Source organism: Callithrix jacchus, chromosome 8, assembly GCF_049354715.1.
Source record: "Callithrix jacchus isolate 240 chromosome 8, calJac240_pri, whole genome shotgun sequence".
Taxonomy (NCBI): domain Eukaryota; kingdom Metazoa; phylum Chordata; class Mammalia; order Primates; family Cebidae; genus Callithrix; species Callithrix jacchus.
Window position 1 is genome coordinate 6,395,533 of NC_133509.1, and position 22,298 is coordinate 6,417,830.

At 45.0% G+C, this 22,298-nt stretch overlaps 1 protein-coding gene across 1 annotated transcript in view; it reads right to left on the reverse strand.

The window, feature by feature from the left end:
• The window catches only part of GTF2A2 (general transcription factor IIA subunit 2), a 291,969-nt gene extending 270,663 nt beyond the window's left edge, over positions 1-21,306 (reverse strand). Inside the window, exon 1 of the mRNA XM_035258758.3 lies at positions 21,177-21,306. The gene's annotated coding sequence lies outside the window, so the exon portion shown is untranslated. The remainder of the gene's footprint in view (positions 1-21,176) is intronic.
• Between the last annotated feature and the right edge of the window lie 992 nt (positions 21,307-22,298).

The following is a 22,298-nucleotide window of genomic DNA, read 5'->3' on the forward strand; positions in this document are numbered from 1 at the left end:
TCAGTGTTCCCTCACACTCTACAGAATAATCCTCTGTGTGCACCATCAGTCCTCAGTGTCATCTCACAGTCTACAGAATCAGCCTCTGTCTGCACGTTCAGTCCTCACTGTCACCTCACACTCTACAGAATTAGCCTGTTTGCACATCTAGTCCTCACTGTTCCCTAACACTCTACAGTATAAGCCTCCGTGCACAGAGGTTTATTGTTCCCTCACACTCTACAGAATCAACGTCTGTGTGCACGTTCAGTCCTCACTGTTCCCTCAAGCCCAACAGAATCAGCCCCTGAGGGCACGATCAGTCCTGTTACCTCACACTCTACAGAATCAGCCTCTGTGTGCACGTTCAGTACTCAGTGTTCCCTCACACTCTAAAGAATCACACTCTGTGTGCACGTTCAGTCCTCACTGTTACCTCAAACTATACAAAATAAGCCTATGTGTTCAGGTTTCAATCCTCACTGTTCCCTCACACTCTACGAAATAAGCCTCTGTGTGCATGTTTAGTCCTCACTGTTCCGTCACACCCAAAAGAATCAGCCTCTGTGTGCACGTTCAGTCCTCACTGTTCCCTCACACTCTACAGAAGCAGCTTCTGTGTGCACGCTCAGTCCTCACTGTTCCCTCAGTCTACAGAATAATCCTGTGTGAACGAGAAGTCCTCAGTGTCATCTCACACTCTACAGAATCAGACTCTGTGTGAACGTTCAGTCCTCACTGTTGCCTCAAACTCTATAGAATCAGAGACTGTGCACATTGAGTGCTCACTGTTCCCTCACACTCCACATATTCAGCCTATGTGTGTACGCTCAGTCCTCACTGTTCCCTCACACTCTACAGAATAAGCCTCTGTGTGCACGCTCAGTCCTCACTGTTCGCTCACACTCTACAGAATAAGCCTCTGTGTGCACGTTCAGTCCTCACTGTTCCCTCACACTCTACAAAATAAGCCTCTGTGTCCATGTGGAGTCCTCACTGTTCCCTCACACTCTACAGAATCAGAGACTGTGCACGTTCAGTCCTCACTGTTCCCTCACACTCCACATATTCAGCCTATGTGTGCAGGCTCAGTCTTCACTGTTCCCTCACACTCTACAGAATTAGCCTCTGTGTGCACGTGCAGTCCTTAGTGTTCCCTCAATCTACAAAATAAGCCTCTGTGAGCAGGGTCAGTCCTCAGTGTTCTCTCACACTCTACAGAATAATCCACTGTGTGCACGATCAGTCCTCAGTGTCATCTCACACTCCACAGAATCAGCCTCTGTTTGCATGTTCAGTCCTCACTGTCACCTCACACTCTACAGAATTAGCCTCTGTTTGCACATCGTCCTCACTGTTCCCTAACACTCTACAGTATAAGCCTCCGTGCACAGAGGTTTATTGTTCCCTCACACTCTACAGAATCAACGTCTGTGTGCACGATCAGTCCTCACTGTTCCCTCAAGCCCAACAGAATCAGCCCCTGAGGGCACGATCAGTCCTGTTACCTCACACTCTACAGAATCAGCCTCTGTGTGCACGCTCAGTACTCAGTGTTCCCTCACACTCTATAGAATCAGCCTCTTTGTGCATGTCCAGTCCTCACTGTTCCCTCACGCTCTACAGAATAACCCTGTGTGTGCAGGATCAGTCCTCAGTGTCATCTCACACTGTAGAGAATAAGCCTCTGTGTGCACGTTCAGTCCTCACTTTTCCCTCACACTCTAAAGAATCACAGTCTGTGTGCACGTTCAGTCCTCACTGTTACCTCACACTATACAAAATAAGCCTCTGTGTGCATGTTTAGTCCTCACTGTTCCCTCACACCCAAAAGAATCAGCTGCTATGTGCACGTTCAGTCCTCACTGTTCTCTCACAGTCTTTAAAATAAGCCTCTGTGTGCATGTTTAGTCCTCTCTGTTCCCTCACACCCAACAGAATCAGCCTCTGTGTGCACGTTAAGTCCTCACAATTCACTCACACTCTACAGAATAATCCTCTGTGTGCAGGATCAGTGCTCAGTGTCATCTCACACTCTACAGAATCAGCCTCTGTGTGCACGTTCAGTCCTCACTGTTCCCTGACACTCTACAGAATAAACCTCTGTGTGCACGATCAGTCCTCAGTGTCATCTCACACTCTTCAGAATCAGCCTCTGTGTGCACACTCAGTCCTCACTGTTCCCTCACACTCTACAGAATCAGCCTCTGTGTGCCCGTTCAGTCCTCACTGTTCCCTCAAACTCTACAGAATCAGCCTCTGCGTGCACATTCAGTCCTCACTGTAACCTCACACTCTACAGAATAAGCCTCTGTGTGCACGTTCAGTCCTCACTTTTCCCGCACACTCTACAGAGTCAGCCTCTGTATGCAGGTTCAGTCCTTACTGTGAGCTCACACTATACAAAATAAGCCTATGTGTGCAGGTTCAGCCCTCACTATTCCCTCACACTCTACGAAATAAGCCTCTGTGTGCACGTTCAGTCCTCAGTGTTCCCTCACACTCTACAGAATAAGCCTGTGTGCACGTTCAGTCCTCACTGTTCCCTCACACTCTACAGAATCAGCCTGTCTGCACGTTCAGTCCTCACTGTCACCTCACACTCTATAGAATTAGCCTCTGTTTGCACATCTAGTCCTCACTGTTCCCTAACACTCTACAGTATAAGCCTCCGTGCACAGAGGTTTATTGTTCCCTCACACTCTACAGAATCAACGTCTGTGTGCACGTTCAGTCCTCACTGTTCCCTCAAGCCCAACAGAATCAGCCCCTGAGGGCACGATCAGTCCTGTTATCTCACACTCTACAGAATCAGCCTCTGTGTGCACGCTCAGTACTCAGTGTTCCCTCACACTCTATAGAATCAGCCTCTTTGTGCATTTTCAGTCCTCACTGTTCCCTCACGCTCTACAGAATAACCCTGTGTTCAGGATCACTCCTCAGTGTCATCTCACACTCTAGAGAATCAGCCTCTATGTGCACGTTCAGTCCTCACTCTTCCCTCACACTGTAAAGAATCACTCTGTGTGCACGTCCAGTCCTCACTGTTACCTCACACTATACAAAATAAGCCTATGTGTTCAGGTTTCAGTCCTCACTGTTCCCTCACACTCTACGAAATAAGCCTCTGTGTGCATGTTTAGTCCTCACTGTTCCCTCACACCCAAAAGAATCAGCCTCTGTGTGCACGTTCAGTCCTCCCTGTTCCCTCACACTCTACAGAATCAGCTTCTGTGTGCACGCTCAGTCCTCAATTTCCCTCAGTCTACAGAATCCTCTGTGTGAACGAGCAGTCCTCAGTGTCATCTCACACTCTACAGAATCAGACTCTGTGTGCACGTTCAGTCCTCACTGTTCCCTCAAACTCTATAGAATCAGAGACTGTGCACATTGAGTGCTCACTGTTCCCTCACACTCCACATATTCAGCCTATGTGTGTACGCTCAGTCCTCACTGTTCCCTCACTCTACAGAAGCCTCTGTGTGCACGCTCAGTCCTCACTGTTCGCTCACCGTCTACAGAATAAGCCTCTGTGTGCACGTTCAGTCCTCACTGTTCCCTCACACTCTACAAAATAAGCCTCTGTGTGCATGTGGAGTCCTCACTGTTCCCTCACACTCTACAGAATCCGAGACTGTGCACGTTCAGTCCTCACTGTTCCCTCACACTCCACATATTCAGCATATGTGTGCATGCTCAGTCCTCACTGTTCCCTCACACTCTGCAGAATAAGCCGCTGTGTGCACGTTCAGTCATCAGTGTTCCCTCACACTCTACAAAATAAGCCTCTGTGTGCAGGTTCAGTCCTCAGTGTTCCCTCACACTCTACAGAATAATCCTCTGTGTGCACGATCAGTCCTCAGTGTCATCTCACACTCTACAGAATCAGCCTCTGTCTGCACGTTCAGTCCTCACTGTCACCTCACACTCTACAGAATTAGCCTGTTTGCACATCTAGTCCTCACTGTTCCCTAACACTCTACAGTATAAGCCTCCGTGAACAGAGGTTTATTGTTCCCTCACACTCTACAGAATCAACGTCTGTGTGCACGTTCAGTCCTCACTGTTCCCTCAAGCCCAACAGAATCAGCCCCTGAGGGCACAATCAGTCCTGTTACCTCACACTCTACAGAATCAGCCTCTGTGTGCACGCTCAGTACTCAGTGTTCCCTCACACTCTATAGAATCAGCCTCTTTGTGCATGTTCAGTCCTCACTGTTCCCCCACGCTCTACAGAATAACCCTGTGTGTGCAGGATCAGTCCTCAGTGTCATCTCACACTCTAGAGAATCAGCCTCTGCGTGCACGTTCAGTCCTCACTTTTCCCTCACACTCTAAAGAATCACACTGTGTGTGCACGTTCAGTCCTCACTGTTACCTCACACTATACAAAATAAGCCTATGTGTGCAGGTTCAGTCCTCACTGTTCCCTCACACTCTACGAACTAAGCCTCTGTGTGCATGTTTAGTCCTCACTGTTCCCTCACACAACACAGAATGATCCTCTGTGTGCAAGTCGAGTACTCACTGTTTCCTAACAGTCCAAAAAATAAGCCTGTGTGTGCACGTTCAGTTCTCAGTGTTCCCTGACAATCTACAAAATAAGCATCTCGGTGCAGGGTCAGTCCTCAGTGTTCCCTCACACTCTACAGAATCAGCCTCTGTGTGCAGGTTCAGTCCTCACTGTTCCCTCAGTCTACAGAATAATCCTGTGTGAACGAGCAGTCCTCAGTGTCATCTCACACTCTACAGAATCAGCCTCTGTGTGCACGTTCAGTCCTCACTGTCACCTCACACTCTACAGAATTAGCCTCTGTTTGCACGTCTAGTCCTCACTGTTCCCTAACACTCTACAGTATAAGCCTCCGTGCAGAGGTTTATTTTTCCCTCACACTCTACAGAATGAACGTCCGTGTGCATGTTCAGTCCTCCCTGTGACCTCACACTCTACAGAATCAGCCTCTGTGTGCCCGTTCAGTACTCACTGTTCCCTCACACTACAGAATAAGCCTCTGTGTGCACGTTCAGTCCTCACTGTTCCCTCACACTCTACAGAATCAGCCACTGTGTGCACGTTGATTCCTCACTGTTACCTCTCACTCTACAAAATAAGCCTCTGTGTGCATGTTCAGTCCTTACTGTTCCCTCACACTCTACAGAATCAGCCCATGTCTGCACGTTTAGTCTTGACTGTTCCCTCACACTCTACAAAATAAGCCTCTGGGTGCAGGTTCAGCCCTCAGTGTTCCCTCACACTCTACAGAATAATCCTCTGTGTGCATGATCAGTCCTCAGTGTCATCTCACACTCTTCAGAATCAGCCTGTGTGCACACTCCATCCTCACTGTTCCCTCACACTCTACAGAATCAGCGTCTGTGTGCCCGTTCAGTCCTCACTGTTCCCTCAAACTCTACAGAATCAGCCTGTGTGTGCACATTCAGTCCTCACTGTAACCTCACACTCTATAAAATAAGTCTCTGTATGTTCAGTCCTGAGTGGTTCCTCACACTCTACAAAATAAGCCTATGTGTGCACGTTCAGTTCTCACTTTTCCCTCACACTCTACAGAGTCAGCCTTTGTTTGCAGGTTCAGTCCTTACTGTGAGCTCACACTATACAAAATAAACCTATGTGTGCATGCTCAGTCCTCAATGTTCCCTCACACTCTACAGAATCAGCCTCTGTGTGCACGTTCAGTCCTCACTGTTCCCTGACACTCTACAGAATAAACCTCTGTGTGCATGATCAGTCCTCAGTGTCATCTCACACTCTTCAGAATCAGCCTGTGTGCACACTCCATCCTCACTGTTCCCTCACACTCTACAGAATCAGCGTCTGTGTGCCCGTTCAGTCCTCACTGTTCCCTCAAACTCTACAGAATCAGCCTGTGTGTGCACATTCAGTCCTCACTGTAACCTCACACTCTATAAAATAAGTCTCTGTATGTTCAGTCCTGAGTGGTTCCTCACACTCTACAAAATAAGCCTATGTGTGCACGTTCAGTTCTCACTTTTCCCTCACACTCTACAGAGTCAGCCTTTGTTTGCAGGTTCAGTCCTTACTGTGAGCTCACACTATACAAAATAAACCTATGTGTGCATGCTCAGTCCTCAATGTTCCCTCACACTCTACAGAATCAGCCTCTGTGTGCACGTGCAGTCCTCAGTGTTCCCTCACACTCTTCAGAATCAGCCTCTGTGTGCTCGTGCAGTCCTCAGTGTTCCCTCTCACTCTACAAAATAAGCCTCTGTGTGCAGGTTCAGTCCTCAGTGTTCCCTCACACTCTACAGAATAATCCTCTGTGTGCACGATCAGTCCTCAGTGTCATCTCACACTCTAGAGAATCAACCTCTGTGTGCACATTCAGTCCTCACTGTTACCTCACACTACAGAAAATAAGCCTCTGTGTGCACGTTCAGTCCTGTTTTCCCTCACACTCTGCAGAATCAGACTCTGTGTGCATGTTTGGTCCTCCCTGTTCCCTCACACCCAACAAAATGAGCCTCTGTGTACACGTTCAGTCCTCACTGTTCCCTCACACACTACAGAATCACCCACTGTGTGCACGTTCAGTCCTCACTGTCACCTCACTCACTGAAGAATAAGCCTCTGTGTGCACGTTCAGTCCTCACTGTTCCGTCACACTCTACAGAATCAGCCTCTGTGTGCACGTGCAGTCCCCAATGTTCCCTCACACTCTACACAATAAGCCTCTGTGTGCAGGTTCATTCCTCAGTGTTCTCTCACACTCTACAGAATAATCCACTGTGTGCACGATCAGTCCTCAGTGTCATCTCACACTCTACAGAATCAGCCTCTGTCTGCACGTTCAGTCCTCACTGTCACCTCACACTCTACAGAATTAGCCTCCGTTTGCACATCGTCCTCACTGTTCCCTAACACTCTACAGTATGAGCCTCCGTACACAGAGGTTTACTGTTCCCTCACACTCTACAGAATCAACGTCTCTGTGCACGTTCAGTCCTCACTGTTCCCTCAAGCCCAACAGAATCAGCCCCTGAGGGCACGATCAGTCCTGTTACCTCACACTCTACAGAATCAGCCTCTGTGTGCATGCTCAGTACTCAGTGTTCCCTCACACTCTATAGAATCAGCCTCTTTGTGCATGTCCAGTCCTCACTGTTCCCTCACGCTCTACAGAATAACCCTGTGTGTGCAGGATCAGTCCTCAGTGTCATCTCACACTCTAGAGAATCAGCCTCTGTGTGCTCGTTCAGTCCTCACTTTTCCCTCACACTCTAAAGAATCACACTCTGTGTGCACGTTCAGTCCTCACTGTTACCTCACACTATACAAAATAAGCCTCTGTGTGCATGTTTAGTCCTCACTGTTCCCTCACACCCAATAGAATCAGCCTCTGTGTGCACTCAGTCCTCACTGTTCCCTCACACTCTACAGAATCAGCCTGTGTGCACGTTCAGTCCTCACTGTTCCCTGACACTCTACAGAATAAACCTCTGTGTGCACGATGAGTCCTCAGTGTCATCTCACACTCTTCAGAATCAGCCTGTGTGCACACTCAGTCCTCACTGTTCCCTCACACTCTACAGAATCACCCTCTGTGTGCCCGTTCAGTCCTCACTGTTCCCTCAAACTCTACAGAATCAGCCTCTGTGTGCACATTCAGTCCTCACTGTAACCTCACACTCTAAAGAAGAAGCCTCTGTGTGCACGTTCAGTCCTCACTTTTCCCTCACACTCTACAGAGTCAGCCTCTGTATGCAGGTTCAGTCCTTACTGTGAGCTCACACTATACAAAATAAGCCTATGTGTGCAGGTTCAGTCCTCACTATTCCCTCACACTCTACGAAATAAGCCTCTGTGTGCACGTTCAGTCCTCACTGTTCCCTCACACTCTACAGAATAAGGCTCTGTGTGCACGTTCAGTCCTGTTACCTCACATTGTACAGAATGAGACTTTGTGTGCACGTCCAGTCCTCAGTGTTACTTCACTCCCAAGAGAATCAGCCTCTGTGTGCACGTTGAGTCCTCACTGTTCCCTCAGACCCAAAAAAGTCAGCCTATGTGTGCATGTTCAGTCCTCACTGTTCCTTCCCACTCTAAAGAATAGGACTGAACAGTGAGGACTGAACGTGCACTCAGAGGCTGATTCTCGGGTGTGAGAAAACAGTGAGGACAAAACGTGCACACAGAGGTTGATTCTGCTGACTGTGAGGGAACACTGAGGAGTGATCGTGTACACAGAGCCTGATTCTGTAGAGTGTGAGGTAACAGTGAGGACTGGAAATGAAGAGAGAGGCTGATTCTGCACAGTCTGAGGTAAGAGTGAGGACTGAATGTGCACACAGCGGCTGATTCTGTAGAGTGTGAGGGAACAGTGAGGACTGAACCTGCACACATAGGCTTATTTTGTAGAGTGTGAGGTAACAGTGAGGAATCAACGTGCACACAGAGGCTGATTCTGTAGAGTGTGAGGAAACAGCGAGGACTGAACGTGGACACAGACGCTGATTCTGTAGAGTGTGAGGGAACAGTGAGTACTGAACGTGCACACAAAGGTTTATTTTATAGAGTGTGAGGAAACAGGACTGAACGTGCACAGAGGCTAATTCTGCTGGGTGTGAGGGAACAGTGAAAACTGAACGTGTACATAGAGACTGATTCTGTAGAGTGTGAGGGAACAGTGAGGACTGAACGTGCACACAGAGGCTCATTTTGTAGAATGTGAGGTAACAGTGAGGACTGAACGTGCACACAGAGGTTGATTCTGTATAGTGTGAGATAAGTTTCAACCTGTATAGCTATCGAAATGGTACAATTGGTATTTCGTGCCCTATAGTGTACCCTACCAATAGCAGTACAGGTTGGGCATCCCTTATCTGAAATGCTTGAGACCTAAAGTGTTTTGGATTCGGGAATACCTGCATCATATATATTTTTGGGCTGAGTAGCGCAAATGCAAGATATGAAATTCTCCAATTGGAATTTCGTATCCTATTACGTACCATTTCGATAGCTATACAGATTCGGCCTTATGTGAAAGGCTTGAGACCTGAAATGTTTTGGATCTGGGAATACCTGCATTATATATACTTATTGGCTGAGGACCCCAAATCCAAGCTCTGAGACGCTCCAATTAACATTTCCTGCCCTACTGTGTACCCTACCAATAGCTATACAGGTTGGGCATCTCTTATCTGAAATGCTTAAGACCTGAAGTGTTTTTGATTTGGGAATACCTGCGTCATATCAACTTATGGGCTGAGCACCGCAAATCCAAGCTCTGAGATGCTCCAATTGGCATTTCGTTCCCTATTCTAAATCCTACGAATAGCTACAAAGGTTGGGCATCCCTTATCTGAAATGCTTAAGACCTGAAGTGTTTTGGATTTGGGAATACCTGTATCAGATATGCTTATGGGCTGAGTACCCTAAGTTCAAGCTCGGAGATGCTCCAACTGGTATTTCCTGCCCTATTGTATACCCTACCAATAGCTATACAGGTTGGACCTTGTCAGAAATGCTTAACACCTGAAGTGTTTTGGATTTGGGAATACATGCATCATATATACTTATGTGCTGAGCACCCCAAAGCCAAGCTCTGAAATGCTCCAATTGAAATTTTGCGCCCTATTCTGTACCCTACCAACAGCTATACAGGTTGGGCATCCCTTATCTGAAATACCTGAGACCTGAATTACGTTGGATTTGAAATACCTGCATCATATATACTTATGGGCTGAACACCCCAAATCCAAGCTCTGAAATTCTCCAATTGAAATTTCATGCCCTATTGTGTACCATTTCGATAGCTATACAGGTCGGGCCTTATGTGAAAGGCTTGAGACCTGAAGTGTTTTGGATTTGGGAATACCTGCATTATATATACTTATGGGCAGAGCACCCCAAATCCAAGCTCTGAGATGCTCCAATTGGTATTTCCTGCCCTACTGAGTACCCTACTAATAGCTATACAGGTTGGGCATCCGTTGTGTGAAATGCTTGAGACCTGAAGTGTTTTGGATTTGGGAAAACCTTCATCATATATACTTATGGACTGAGCACCAAATATGCAAGCTCTGAGATGCTGCTATTGGTATTTCGTGCCCTATTGTGTACCGTACCAATAGCTATACAGGTTGGGCCTTATCTGAAATGCTAGAGTCCTGAAGTGTTTTGGATTTTGGAATACCTGCATGACATATAATTATGGGGTGAGACCCCCAAATCCAAGCTCTGAGATGCTGCTATTGGTATTTCGTGCCCTACTGTGTAACCTACCAATAGCTATACAGGTTGGGCCTTATCTGAAATGCTAGAGTCCTGAAGTGTTTTGGATTTGGGAATAGCTGCATCATATATACTGATGGGCTGAGCACCCCAAATCCACGCTCTGAGATGCTCCAAGCGGTATTTCGTGCCCTATTGTGTACCCTACCAATAGCTATACAGGCTGGGCATCCCTTATCTGAAATGCTTGAGACCTGAAGTGTTTTGGAATTGCAATACCTGCATCATAAATATTTATGGGGTGAGCACCCCAAATCCAAGCTCTGAAATTCTTCAATTGAAATTTCGTGACCTATTGTTTGCCATTTCGATAGCTATATAGGTTGGGCCTTTTCTGAAAGGCTTGAGACGTGAAGTGTTTTGGATTCGGGAATACCTGAATCATATATACTCATGGGCTGAGCACCCCAAATCCAAGTTCTGACATGCTCCAATTGGTATTTCCTGCCCTACTGTGTACCCTACCAATAGTTATACAGGCTGGACATCCCTTATCTGAAATGCTTGAGACCTGAAGTGTTTGGGATTTGGGAATACCTGATAATATATACTTGTGGGCTGATCAACCCATATCCAAGCTCTAAGATGCTCCAATTCGTATTTTGTGCCCTATTCTGCATCCTATCAATAGCTATAAAGGTTGGGCATCCCTTATCTGAAATGCTTGAGACGTGAAGTATTTTGGATTTGAAAATATTTGTAACATATATGCTTATGGGCTGAGCACCCCAAATCCAAGCTCTGAGATGGTCCAATTGGTATTTCGTGCCCTATTGTGTACCCTACCAATAGCTATACAGGTTGGGCATCCTTTATCTGAAATGCTTGAGACCTGAAGTGTTTTGGATTTGGAATACCTGCATCATATATATTTATGGGCTGAGCACCCCAAATCAAAGCTCTGAGATGCTCCAATTGGTATTTCATGCCCTATTTTGTACCCTACCAATAGCTATACAAGTTGGGCATCCCTTATCTGAAACGCTTAAGACCTGAAATGTTTTAATATGGAAAATACCTGCATCATATATACTTCTGGCCTGAGCACCCCAAATCCACGCTCTGAGATGCTCCAATTGGTATTTTGTGCCCTATTGTGTACCCTACCAATAGCTATACAGGTTGGGCATCCTTTATATGAAATGCTTGAGACCTGAAGTGTTTTGGATTTGGAATACCTGCATAATATATATTTATGGGCTGAGCACCCAAAATCCAAGCTCTGAAATTCTCCAATTGGAATTTCGTGCCCTATTGTGTACCATTTTGAAAGCTATACAGGTTGGGCCTTATCTGAAAAGGCTTGAGACCTGAAGTGTTTTGAATTTCAGAATACCTGCATCATATATACTTATGGGCTGAGCACCCCAAATCCAAGCTCTGAGATGCTCCAACTGTTATTTCCTGCCCTACTGTGTACCCTACCAATAGCTATACAGGTTGGGCATCCCTTATCTGAAATGCTTCAGACCTGAAGAGTTTTGGATTTGGAAATACGTGCATCATATATACGTCTGGGTTGAGCACTCCAAATCCAATCTCTGAGATGCTCTAATTGGTATTTCATGCCCTATTCTGCACCGTATCAATAGCTATAAAGGTTGGGCATCCCTTATCGAAAATGCTTGAGACCTGAAGTCTTTTCGATTTGGGAATACCTGAATCATATATTACTTATGAAAGAAGCACCCCAAATCCAAGCTCTGAGATGCTTCAATTGGTATTTTGTGCCGTATTGTGTACCCTACCAATAGCTATACAGGTTGGGCATCCCTTATATGAAACGCATGAGATCTGAATTGTTTTGGATTTGAGAATACCTGCCTCATATATACTTATGGGCTGAACACCACAAATCCAACCTCTGAGATGTTCCAATTGGTGTTTTGTGCCCTATTTTGTACCCTACCAATAGCTATACAGGTTGGGCCTTATCTGAAATGCTTGAGTCCTGAAGTGTTTTGAATTTGGGAATACCCGCATCATATATACTTATGGAATGAGCACCCAAAATCCAAGCTGTAAGATGCTCGAATTTGTATTTCGTGCCCTATTGTGTATCCTACAAATAGCTATACAGGTTGGGAATCCCTTATCTGAAATGCTTGAGACCTGAAGTGTTTTGGATTTGGGAATACCTGCGTCATATATACTTATGGACTGAGTACCCGAAATCCAAGGACTTAGATGCTCCAATTGATATTTTCTTCCCTACTGTGTACCCTACCAATAGCTATACAGGTTGGGCATCCCTTATCTGAAATGCTTGACAATTAGAGTGTGTTGGATTTGGGAATACCTGCATCATAAATACTGAAGGGCTGAGTACCCTAAATTCAAGCTCTGAGATGCTCCAATTGGTATTTTGTGCCCTACTGTATACAATACCAATAGCTATACAGGTTGGGCATAACTTATCTGAAATGCTTGAGACATGAAGTGTTTTGGATTTGGAATACCTGCATCATATATATTTATGGGCTCAGCACCCCAAATCCAAGCTCTGAAATTTTCCAATTGAAATTTCGTGCCCTATTGTGTACCATTTCAATAGCTATACAGGTTGAAACTTATCTGAAAGGCTTGAGACCTGAAGTGTTTTGGATTTGGGAATACCTGCATCATATATACTTATGGGTTCAGCACCCCAAATCCAAGCTCTGAGATGCTGCTATTGGTATTTTGTGCCCTCTTGTGTACACTACCAATAGCTATACAGGTTGGGCCTTATCCGAAATGCTAGAGTCCTGAAGTGTTTTAGATTTGGGAATGCCTGCATCATATATACTTATGGGCTGAGCATCCGAAATCCACGGTCTGAGATGCTCCAACTGGTATTTCATGCCCTATTGTGTACCCTACCAATAGCTATACAGGTTGGGCATCACTTATCTGAAATGCTTGAGACCTGAAGTGTTTTGGACTTGGGAATACCTGCATCATATAAACTTATGGGCTGAGCACCGCAAATCCAAGCTCTGAGATGCTCCAATTGGTATTTCGTGCCTTATTCTGGACCCTACGAATAGCTATAAAGGTTGGCCATCACTTATCTGAAATGCTTAAGACCTGAAGTGTTTTGGATTTGGGAATACCTGTATCAGATATGCTTATGGGCTGAGCACCACAAATCAAAGCTCTGAGATGCTCCAGTTGGTATTTCTTGCCCTATTGTGTACCCAACCAATAGCTATACATGTTGGGAATCCCTTATGTGAAATGATTGATACCTGAAAGTGTTTTGGATTTGGGAATACCTGCATCATAAATACTTATGGGCTGAGCACCCTAAATTCAAGCTCTGAGATGCTCCAATTGGTATTTCGTGCCCTATTGTATACCCTACCAATAGCTATACAGGTTGGGCATCCCTTATCTGAAAGGCTTGAGACATGAAGTGTTTTGGATTTGGAATACCTGCATCATATATATTTATGGGCTCAGCACCCCAAATCCAAGCTCTGAAATTTTCGAATTGGAATTTCCTGCCCTATTGTGTACCATTTCGAGAGCTTTACAGGTTGAAATTTATCTGAAAGGCTTGAGACCTGAAGTGTTTTGGATTTGGGAATACCTGTATCATATATACTTATGGGTTGAGCACCCCAAATCCAAGCTCTGAGATGCTGCTATTGGTATTTCGTGTTCTATTGTGTACCCTACCAATAGCTATACAGGTTGGGCCTTATCCGAAATGCCAGAGTCCTGAAGTGTTTTGGATTTGGGAACAGCTGCATCATATATACTTATGGGCTGAGCACCCGAAGTCCACGGTCTGAGATGCTCCAACTGGTATTTCGTGCCCTATTGTGTACCCTACCAATACATATACAGGCTGGGCATCCCTTATCTGAAATGCTTCAGACCTGAAGTGTTTTGGATTTGCAATACCTGCATCATAAATATTTATGGGCTGAGCACCCCAAATCCAAGCTCTGAAATTCTTCAATTGGAATTTCATGCCCTATTATTTGCCATTTCGATAGCTATATAGGTTGGGCCTTATCTAAAAGGCTTGAGACCTGAAGTGTTTTGGATTTGGGAATACCTGCATATTATACACTTATGGGCTCAGAACCCCAAATCCAAGCTGTAAGATGATCCAACTGTTATTTCCTGCCCTACTGTGTACCCTACCAATAGCTATACAGGTTGGGCATCCCGTATCTGAAATGCTTAAGACCTGAAGTGTTTTGAATGTGGGAATACCTGCATCATATATACTTATGGGCTGAGCATCCAAAATCCAAACTCTGAGATGCTGCTATTGGTATTTCTTGCCTTATTGTGTACCCTACCAATAGCTATACAGGTTGGGCATCCCTTATCCGAAACGCTTGAGAATTAGAGTGCTTTGGATTTGGGAATACCTGCATCATAAATACTTAAGGGCGAAGCACCCTAAATTCAAGCTCTGAGATGCTCCAATTGGTATTTTGTGCCCTATTGTGTACCCTACCAATAGCTATACAGGTTGGGCATAACTTATCTGAAATGCCTGAGACATGGAGTGTTTTGGATTTGGAATACCTGCATCATACATATTTATGGGCTCAGCACCCCAAATCCAAGCTCTGAAATTTTCCAATTAAAATTTCGTGCCCTATTGTGTACCATTTCAATAGCTATACAGGTTGAAACTTATCTGAAAGGCTTGAGACCTAAAGTCTTTTGATTTGGGAATACCTGCATCATATATACTTATAAGCTGAGCACCCCAAATCCAAGCTCTGAGATGCTCCAACTGTTATTTCCTGCCCTACTGTGTACCCTACAAATAGCTATAGAGGTTGGGCATCCCTTATCTGAAATGCTTGACACCTGAAGTGTTTTGGATATAGAAATACCTGCATCATATATACTTCTGGGCTGAGCACCCCAAATCCGATCTCTGAGATTCTCCAGTTCGTATTTCATGCCCTATTCTGCACCCTACCAATAGCTATAAAGGTTGGGCATCCCTTATCGGAAATGTTTGAGACCTGAAGTCTTTTCTATTTGGGAATACCTGCATCATATATATATACTTGTGGGCGGAGCACCCCAAATCCAAGCCCTGAGATGCTCCAATTGGTATTTTGTGCCCTATTGTGTACCCTACCAATAGCTATGCAGGTTGGGCATCCCTTATGTGAAATGCATGAGATCTGAATTGTTTTGGATTTGGGAATACCTGCCTCATATATACATATGGGCTCAGCACCACAAATCCAACCTCTGAGATGTTCCAATTGGTATTTTGTGCCCTATTGTGTACCCTACCAATAGCTATACAGGTTGGGCCTTATCGGAAATGCTTGAGTCCTGATGTGTTTTGAATTTGGGAATACCTGCATCATATATACTTATGGAATAAGCACCCCAAATCCAAGCTCCGAGATACTGCTACTGGTATTTTGTGCCCTATTGTGTACCCTACTAATAGCCATACAGGTTGGGCATCCCTTATCTGAAATGCTTGAGAGGTGAAGTGTTTTGGATTTGGGAATACCTGCATCATATATACTTATAAGCTGAGCACCCCAATTCCAAGCTCTGAGATGCTCCCATTGGTATTTTGTGCCGTATTGTGTACACTACCAATAGCTATACAGGTTGGGCATAACTTATCTGAAATGCTTGAGACATGAAGTATTTTGGATTTGGAATACCTGCATCATATATATTTATGGGCTCAGCACCCCAAATCCAAGCTCTGAAATTTTCCAATTGGAATTTCGTGCCCTATTGTGTACCATTTCGATAGCTATACAGGTTGAAACTTATCTGAAAGGCTTGAGACCTAAAGTGTTTTGGATTTGGAATACCGCATCATATATACTTATGGGTTGAGCACCCCAAATCCAAGCTCTGAGATGCTCCAACAGTTATTTCCTGCCCTATTGTGTACCCTACCAATAGCTATACAGGTTGGGCCTTATGAGAAATGCTAGAGTCCTGAAGTGTTTTGAATTTGGGAATACCTGCATCATATATACTTATGGGCTGAGCACCCCAAATCCAAGCTCTGAGATGCTCCCGTTAGTATTTAGTGCCCTATTGTGGACCCTACCAATAGCTCTACAGGTTGGGCATCCCTTATCTGAAATGCTTGAGACCTGCAGTGTTTTGGATTGGGGAATACCTCCATCATACATTCCCAAATATATGATGGCTCAGCACCCCAAATCCAACCTCTGAGATGCTCCAATTGGTATTTCGTGCCCTATTGTGTACCCTATCAATAGGTATACATTTGGGCATCCCTTTTCTGAAATGCTTGAGAATTAAAGTGTTTTGCATTTGAAAATACCTGCATAATATATACTTCTGGGCTAAGCACCAGAAATCCAAGCTCTGAGATGTTCCAATTGGTATTTCGTGCTCTATTGCGTACCCTACCGATAGCTACACAGGTTGGGCATCCCTTATCCGAAATGCTTGAGACCTGAGGTGTTTTGGATTTGGGAATACCTGCATCATATATACTTCGGGGCTGAGCACCCCAAATCCAAGCTCTGAGATGCTCCAATTAGTATTTCATGCCCTATTGGGTACCTACCAATAGCTATACAGGTTGGCCATTCCTTATCTAAAATGCTTGACACCTCCAAGTGTTTTTTTTTGATTTCGGAATACCTGCATTATATATACTTATGGGCTGAGCACTCCAAATCCAAGTTCTGAGATGCTCCAATTGGTATTTTGTACCCTACCAATAGCTATACAGGTTGGGAAACTCTTATCTGAAATGTTCGAAACCTGAAGTGTTTTGGATTTGGGAATACATCCATCAGATATACTTATGGGCTGAGCACCCCAAATCCAAGCTGTGAGATGCTCCAATTAGTATTTTGTGCCCTATTGTGTACCCTACCGATAGCTATACAGGTTGGGCATCCCTTATCTGACATGCTTGAGACCTGAAGTGTTTTGGATATGGGAATACTTGCATCATATATACTTATGGGCTGAGCACCCCAAATCCAAGCTCTGAGATGCTCCAATTGGTATTTCTTTCCCTATTGTGTGCCCTACCAATATCTATACAAGTTGCGAAACCCTTATCTGAAATGATTGAGACCTGAAAGTGTTTTGGATTTGGGAATACCTGCATCATATATACTTAAGGGCTGAGCACCCGAAATCCAACCTCTGCGATGCTCCAATTGGTATTTCGTACACTACTGTGTACTACAAATAGCTATACAGGTTACGTGTCCCTTATCTGAAATGCTTGAGAAGTGAAAGTGATTTGGATTTGGGAAATCCTGCATCATATATACTTCTGGGCTGAGCACCCCAAATCCAAGCTCTGAGATGCTGCTATTGGTATTTCGTGTCCTATTATGTACCCTACCAATAGCTATACAAGTTGGGCCTTATCTGAAATGCTTGAGACCTGAAGTGTTTTGGATTTGGGAATACCTGCATCATATATACTTATGGGCTGAGCATCCAAAATCTAAGCTCTGAGATGCTGCCATGGGTATTTCGTGCCTCATTGTGTATCCTACCAATAGCTATACAGATTGGGAATCCCTTATCTGAAATATTTGAGACCTCACGTGTTTTGGATTTGGGAATACCTGCTTCGTATATACTTATGGGCTGAGCACCCCAAATCCAAGCTGTGAGATGCTCCAATTGGTATTTCGTGCCCTATTGTGTACCCTACCAATAGTTATACAGGTTGGGCATCCCTTATCTGAAATGCTTGAGACCTGAAGTGTTTTGGATTTGCGAAAAGCTGCAGGAGATATACTTACGGGCTAAGCACCCCAAATCCAAGCTCTGAGATGCTCCTATTGGTATTTTCTACTCTATTGCATACCCTACCGAGAGCTATACAGGTTGGGCATCCCTTATCTGAAATGCTTCATACCCGAAGTGCTTTGGATTTGGGAATACCTGAATCATATATACTTATGGGCTGAGCACCCCAAATCCAACCTCTGAGATGATCGAGTTCGTATTTTGTGCCCTATTGTGTACCCTACCAATAGCTATACAGGTTGGGCATCGCTTGTCTGAAATGCTTGAGACCTGAAGTGTTTTGGATTTGGTAAAGCCTGCATCATATATTCTTATGGGCTGAGCACCCCAATTCCAAGCTCTGAGATGCTCCAAATAGCGCTTCCTTTGAGTGTCATGTTGGTGCTCAGAGTTCTGTACTTTGGAGCATTTCGGATCTGGGATGCCCACCCTGTCCCCATACACTCTGCCTCCCTGCCACTGCAGATGAGCTCCAGAAAAACAGTACATATTTGTATCTAAATCCAATCCTTCTACCTTTGTATTAGGCACTGCCTTCAAGTTCACTCAAGGATATTGTTCTGACAATTCAGTTGTCACCTCTAAGGCTCACCATCAGATTTTCCCTCTCTCTGGATCATTTCCATCAGCATACAAATTGGTGGCTACTTCTCCCACCCTAAAAGGTAAAACAAAACAAAAAACCCTCAACCCACTTCACCCTGCCAGCTACACCCTATTTCTCACTTCCCTTTGCAGCAAAATTCCTTAGTTTTGTCTGTATTCACTGTCGCCCAATTCCTTTTTTCCTATTTTAAGCTCATTTTTGCCTTCAGCACTCTAAGGAAACAGGTTGCTGGGGGTCATCAGTGGCACAGCTGAAGCTAGTCCTCTAGCCTCAAGCAGAATATATGACACACCTGGTCACTGCGTCCTCTTTTGTAAAGATCTTAGCTGGGCTTGCAGAACTCTCTCTGTTTTGGACCGTTCTCTTAACTCACTAGTTCATCCTTCTTAATATTGTTTGCTGGTTGATTCTGTTTTCCCTAAACTCTTAATGTCACAGGACACAGTCCTTGGTCCTCTGCTGCCTTCCGTCTACACGCATTCCTTACCAATAACATGTATTGTCATGGTTTAAATACCATTGCTGATGATCCCCAAATTCACACACTAGCATAGAACTTCTCACTCCTGGATCTAGCTGCCTACTCACATCTCTACTGTTACCTTTTGCATCTTGGCTTGAATAACTCCGTACTTACAAGAGCTTGGGCAAAACCTTGGAGGTCATTGTCCACTTCCTCGATCTCACCCTCCATATCCAATTCCTAGTAAATCCTGTAAGGCCTACCTTCAAAATGCATTCAGAACCCAACCATGTGTCACCATCTCTATTGTTAGCACCCTGGCCCGGGCCACTATCACTGTCATCTGGATTACTGCAAAAACCTCCTAAATGATTTCTTCACTCACCCCTACACTCTCATCACAACTCACAGCCAAGGTGATCTTCTAAAACTTTAGTAAGAACACACCTCTCCTCTATTCAAAACCTCCCGTGAAATAATCCAGAACACACTTCTCTTCTACTCAAAACCTCCCGTGGCATCTATTAGTATTTACAATAATCCAGCTACTCATGATCTGACTTTACCTTCTTGTCCCTCCACCCCACAAACTTGCTCATCCCTCTCCAGATATACTGGCTTCCTTGCTATTCCTCAAACACGACAGCCCTAAAAGCCTTTGTAACTGCTTTCCTATCTGCCTGAATGCTCTTCCTGACATTTACTTAGCTAACTCTCTTAATTCCTTCAAGTCTTTGCTCAAATAACACCTACTAAATGAGGCTTACACGGACCACCACCATTGTTCACACCTCCACTCTGGAACTTTCCCATTTTTTTTTTTTGAGACGCAGTTTCGCTCTTGTTACCCAGGCTGGAGTGCAATGGCACGATCTCGGCTCACCGCAGCCTCCGCCTCCTGGGTTCAGGCAATTCTCCTGCCTCAGCCTCCCGAGTAGCTAGGATTACAGGCACGCGCCACCATGCCCAGCTAATTTTTTGTATTTTTTAGTAGAGACGGGGTTTCACCATGTTGACCAGGATGGTCTCGATCCCTTGACCTCGTGATCCACCCGCCTCGGCCTCCCAAAGTGCTGGGATTACAGGCATGAGCCACCGTGCCTGGCCCTATCTTTCCCAATTTTTTGATGGCACTATCACCTTCTAACACCATTATATATCTATTTTACATGTATCTTCTGCATGTTCTAATAGAATGTAAGCTCCACGAGGGCAAAAGTTTATTTTGTTCACTGAAATAAACTGGGCGCCTAGAATCGTACCTGACACACAATGGGCGCCAAATCAATCACCTGTTCAATAAACGAAGGCAACATAAGTACAACGTGTGTGTGTGTGGGGGGGGGGGTTAAAAAGGAAGAAGTCCCAATAGGAAGACAAAAAGGTTACGAAGTAGGAATACAGCATCATACAGCATCATGCCCCATTCGACAGATTTAAGTTTATCTAGAAAATAGTTATGCGTTTTTTAAAAGTTAAAATGACTGATTTAAACGTTCTTACATTATTTAAGAATACCTTGTTAAAAGCCTTTGTAACGGCTTTCCTTACAAGTGTTCCACTCTTTTAGATGTGGTATCAGCCACAGAAATCGATTGTTCCCTTCTCGTTTTGCAGTTGGGAAAATTACAAGTCTACAAATTCCCAAGTAACTGGTCCTTGCATTTTTTAAAATTAAACCACCCACTTTAAATTCGTTCCTTTCGTCGGAGTTCGCACGAAGGAAGTTGGAAGGCAGACTTCCATCAACAAGCGACAAAGCACGGGAACCAGACACCTGAAAAACGCTCCCCGAAATTCCGCAAAACCCACAAGGCGCCGGCGAAGGCTTTAAGACGTTCACCTGGCTGAAAACACGGCGGTGGGCTGAGGACTCCCCCAGGTGGGTTCTGCCTCCCGCCGCAGGGCGCGCCCGTCCCCGCCGCCTCTCCACCCTTCTCCGGTGCCGGCCGCAGGGCCTCGCCGGCAACAGTCGATAGCGGGCCGAACCCAAGAACTAAGGGCCCTCAGAGACGACCCGACCAACGCAGCCTAGCTCCGGGGACGGCGCGGAGCGCTGGCCTGCCTGCCTCCCCCTCCCTACCCAGCTCAGCCATTACCTGTGGGGAAGGCGCTTCCCACCGCGGACCGGACAGAAGCCGCCACAAGCCCAAAAGGAGGTTCCTACTTCGACCACCTCTTCAGCCACCGCAGAAGCCGCAGAGCGGAGCCGGCGACCCGGAAGTGTTCGCTGAACCTGGAAGTGACATCCGGCCCGTGGGCCGGGAGGCCCCGCCCAGCGTTGCTCCCGCCCGCCAATCAAGCCTCTCGAGGGAAGGACAAGGAGGTGAAAGGAGGGGCGTCGGGCTGGAACTTCAAGCCCTAACGTGGTGGGCAGGCGCACTGCTCGAGTAACACGAAATCCTTCCTAAGGGAATTATCATTTTTAGACACTAATCTTCTCCACTGTTAGATGCACAATTTAAGAAAATGTAGGGTATTCATACTTGATGCCGGAAGTGTGTTCAGGAGAAGACTGTTGAAAAGACGTTGCAGACGAATTCTTTAAAGATTATAGCTGGGTCTCTTCTTTACCACTCGAAACGGGGCTGCAATTAGTTTAAGCAAGCAAAGCTTTCAGTTTGTGACTGCTTCATGAAAAATTTTAATTTGGGAGAAATTATATTTAAAATTTCCATCTAATATGCAAGGTAAATACTGCAGTCCACATTTCAAGTTAGCAAAATCGCAAATTGTTTTAGGTGTCAGGGTGCATGGCATACTAACTGGCTTTTAAACGCAGCAGTAATGTGTAGCGCAGTTTATCCTACAAAATAATTGAACACTGATTAAAGAGTAAGTGAAAAAAAAAAACACAACCCCAAACAAAACAAAAGAACCCAAAAACCAACAACAAAGAGTGGTATCAGCTGAAACCTCTGAGCAGGTCTATGAACAAGTTCTTATTTAGGCCATGTTTTCATTTTAAGCCATAAAATTTCATCTCAGATTCCCCATTAACTAAAAAAATTGTCAACTAAGAAAAAGTTTCATTATTGTTTTGATATTAAAATAATAAAAGCAGGCTGAACTCTCTGCTCTTCAAACAATAGAAGCATTCAGACTAGAAAGGGTAACAAGTGGAAAGGTCCGAAACTATTTCAGAGGCTTATAGGACAATCAGAGCTAAAATTTACTAAAAAATTTAGTAGCATAATGAAAGACAGAAAAATGTGATACAA